Below are 4,182 nucleotides of genomic sequence, written 5' to 3'. Positions count from 1 at the left end.
CAGGAGTGTTTAGAAATCAATAGCATTAATGGGAAGTAAAGGTTTCACTTCATGACGGTCGAGCTGAAACCAGACCGGACCGGCACACCCCACATCACTACAGTTCCAGGTCAGGAGAGTGTGTGAGAGGGTGTTTATGGGTTTATGTGTATGTATGTGTGTATATGTATGTATGCATATATACTGTATGTATGTGTGTAGATGTATACATGTGTGTGTATATATATATATGTATGTATGTGTTTGTATATGTCTGTGTGTATATATGTGTATATATATATATATGTATGTATGTGTTTGTATATATATGTGTGTATGTCTGTGTGTCTATGTCTGTGTGTCTATATGTATATGTATGTGTGTATGTGTATGTATGTGTTTGTGTATGTGTGTATGTGTATATGGGTGTGTGTCTATGTCTGTGTGTATATGTGTGTATATGTACTGTATGTATATGTATGTATGTGTTTGTGTGTGTGTGTATGTGTATATGGGTGTATATATATATATATGTATGTATGTGTTTGTATATATATGTGTCTATGTCTGTGTGTCTATGTCTGTGTGTCTATATGTCTATGTCTGTGTGTATATGTATACATGTGTGTATATGTATACATGTGTGTATATGTATACATGTGTGTATATGTATACATGTGTGTATATATATATATATATGTGTGTTTGTGTGTGTATATATATATGTGTGTCTATGCCTGTGTGTCTATGTATGTGTGTATATGTACTGTATGTATATGTATGTATGTGTTTGTGTGTGTCTATGTCTGTGTGTATATGTATATGTCTGTGTATATATATGTATATATATGTATGTGTTTGTGTGTGTATATGTCTGTGTGTGTTTGTGTGTATATATATGTGTGTATATATATGTGTCTATGTATATATGTGTGCATATGTACTGTATGTATGTGTTTGTGTGTGTCTATGCCTGTGTATATATATATATATGTATGTGTGTGTATATGTCTATGTCTGTGTGTATATGTCTGTGTATATATATATATATATGTTTGGGTGTATATGTATGTGTGTATATATATATGTGTCTATATGTGTGTCTATGTCTGTGTGTCTATGTCTGTGTGTATGTATGCATGTGTTTGTGTGTGTGTGTGTGTCTATGTCTGTGTGTGTGTATATATATATATATATATATATATATATATATATATATATATATATATATATATATATATGTGTGTGTGTGTCTATGTCTGTGTGTGTGTATATATATATATATATATATATATATATATGTGTGTGTGTCTATGTCTATGTGTTCATGTCTGTGTGTGTATATATGTGTGTGTATGTACTGTGTGTGTATGTACTGTATGTATATGTATGTATGTATATGTGTGTATGTGTATATGGGTGTGTGTGTGGGTATATGTACTGTATGTATATGTATGTATGTGTGTATGTGTATATGGGTGGGTATGTGTGTGTGTCTATCTACATGGTCTAGATCTGGTATCTAACCTGAATAGTCTAAAAACGAATGAGCTATAAAAAACACCCAGACAGACTCACCAAAAAGGCCTTAAAAGCTTCATACAGTAACCTCTGCAGACGACTGCCTGCAACAGCAGTGGTTCCTAAGACGGAGTAGTCCTAGTCCTCTTGGAAAAGAGGAGGAGTGGTCTTCTTGGCACCTGCGAAAGACAAACAAAGCATCGTGGTTAGGTTAGCACACTTTTCTGGAAAGCAAAGAAGTACCCAGTGCATCGCCACCCTCGAGGCACTTGGGTAATCAGCAGAAGAGAAAACCTACCGCAGGCTCTCTCTACCCTTCTGTTTTGCATCTCAGCGCAAAACAGCAAAGGGCGATTTACATCTGATTTCAATGTCCTCCACACAACACACTACTTCCCTGACATGAACCTGAACATTGCAGTAAATATAGACTCACGCGATGCAAGTACATAGAGCAGATGTCAAGTACATGTTAGATTAATGCCAAACAACAAGACATCCACAATCATCCATGTCATTTTGTTGTTCTCTCATTGCCTTGAAGTTTAGTGATACATATGCTCTATAGATTAGATAGTCTATTCTATAATGATAGATATTCTATAATGATATATCTATCATTATAGAATAGACTATCATTATAGAATAGACTTCTATAATGATAGTCTATTCTATAATGATAGTCTATTCTATAATGATATTCTATAATGATATTCTATAATGATAGATATTTTATAACGATAGATATTTTATAACGATAGATATTTTATAACATAGATATTCTATAACGATAGATATTCTATAACGATAGATACTCTATGATGAAAACGATGCAAGGTTCCCCTACCTGTTAGTTTTATCTGTATGCTCAGAATGAACTGTGATGCAACTAGGCTATTATGGGGGGAAGGTATTCTCAAGTATGTGATGGGTAACTTTTCAGGTAAAGAGCTGAGCTGACTGTGGGCTGCTTGGTTTGTTTACCCAGCTCAAACACACTCAGAGTGAGGTATTTGACATTGTCGCTGAGGGTATCAAAAGCTAGACCTCTCAATTAGCACACTATATTCCACCACTACTCCTACACTCTTTCCGATTGTACTGCTGTAAATTAGAATACTACAGGTGTATCATTTGTACTGTACTATGCCGAAGAGTACAAAGCTAGAGGTACAAATGTATTTTGAAAAACTGGTCAACAAACTTGGTAAACTTTTACTGTATAATTAACTGGCATATTTGACAGAATGAAATATGCTATTTAAGAATGTGCTTTGCGTCATAATCACCTTACACATGCATATTGCTAAATTTGGAGACTACTGTTGATTGCAATTTCACAATAAAGCAATTGTACAGGATTGAGCGTGGGCTTTTACTTATTTAGCCATATCTGTGCTGCGATCGTAGTAGGTACAAAATGACGCGAGGCAACAGAACAAATGTAATGTTTTTTTTTTTGTAAATTAATGCCATGACAAGACATGGCAAAAAATCTTATCAATGTATATTTATATTAGTAATGCATAACAATGTTATTCTGTGAAAACAAACGCACAACATATAGGCTACTTTTTACAGGCGCACGCGCACCTGTACAGTAACGTTAACTACAGTAGTTGAACGGGATGACACGGTAGAAAATAGTAGCTGGCTCTCGTGGAATATATTGTAGAGTGCTTTTGAAATAATTAACGTTATAATGTAAATGGTTATATGAACCTTTTTATTATATTATATGAAAAGGTTAACGTGACAATTTGTAATTGACAACTGGCCAATTAACGTAATGCCACCGTCCGTCTACTCTGGCCACGGTCAAACGCATCCATCGTAGACAGCTGCACGAGCACTCCAAATGATTATCGAATTAAGCCCGCTGTGTATTCGACGTTATCAACAAACTTGAGGATGTCAGTTCGTTCATTCTAGTACAGTGTAAAATACATATAGAGAAACGCGTTTATTATAGCCTACCACGGAACATTTCGATGCTGCTTGTCACACAAGTATAACGTATCGCATTGCTACTGTAACCGTCGAGCGAAACCTTTTGCTGCAGCAAGTAACCTGCGATGCTTGGTAACGACAGTTGGTCAATAATAATAATAATAATGTAATCTGTTAAAACATGCATTATGCTTACCCAGTTATCGTTATCTCTTTTCTTCGTTCGTAACTGTTGCGATAGTGTTTTTACGTCCCCTCGGAAGGTATTTTGGTGCATCGACTGGATCCTTTGGGACGTCTAGCAGTCAGTCAACCCACAGCTTTAATTTGCCTTTAAAGGAATATCTGTCGGAAATAAGTGTATAGCCAGCTTCCGCTGACGGAGGTGAGTGATTTGCATAAAGGGGAGTGGTTTTTGATTTAAACTACGAAAAATTCAAACCTAGTGGGCGTGTCCAGAGAACCTCCTGCATAATCTCACACAATCTCATGTTACTTGAATAGATGAACCTCTGCATTGACACTAAATACTATAACTTTGTTATTAAACCGTTATTAATTTGTTATTATCTGAAAAACGTTACCAGGTAAAGCAACAACAACAAAACACTGCATAAAAGGATGATCTATTATCCAGGCATTGAATTTCTCCTCATCCAGAGTATAGCAGTAGGCACCTCATGCATACTGTGAAGGATAAATAGTACTCACCCCTGCAGAGGGAGGCTGTGA

At 35.6% G+C, this 4,182-nt stretch overlaps 1 protein-coding gene across 1 annotated transcript in view; it reads right to left on the bottom strand.

The window, feature by feature from the left end:
* Positions 1 to 3,937, bottom strand: part of LOC124012998 (solute carrier family 45 member 4-like) — an 80,355-nt gene extending 76,418 nt beyond the window's left edge. Inside the window, exons 1-2 of the mRNA XM_046327102.1 lie at positions 3,647 to 3,937; positions 1,558 to 1,679 (exon numbers count right to left, since the gene is read on the bottom strand). The gene's annotated coding sequence lies outside the window, so the exon portion shown is untranslated. The remainder of the gene's footprint in view (positions 1 to 1,557; positions 1,680 to 3,646) is intronic.
* Positions 3,938 to 4,182: the final 245 nt, after the last annotated feature.

The sequence above is a fragment of the Oncorhynchus gorbuscha genome, linkage group LG24 (assembly GCF_021184085.1).
Source record: "Oncorhynchus gorbuscha isolate QuinsamMale2020 ecotype Even-year linkage group LG24, OgorEven_v1.0, whole genome shotgun sequence".
Classification (NCBI taxonomy): Eukaryota; Metazoa; Chordata; class Actinopteri; order Salmoniformes; family Salmonidae; genus Oncorhynchus; species Oncorhynchus gorbuscha.
Note: the sequence above shows the minus strand (reverse complement) of the source record. Positions and strands in the feature narration are given on the sequence as shown.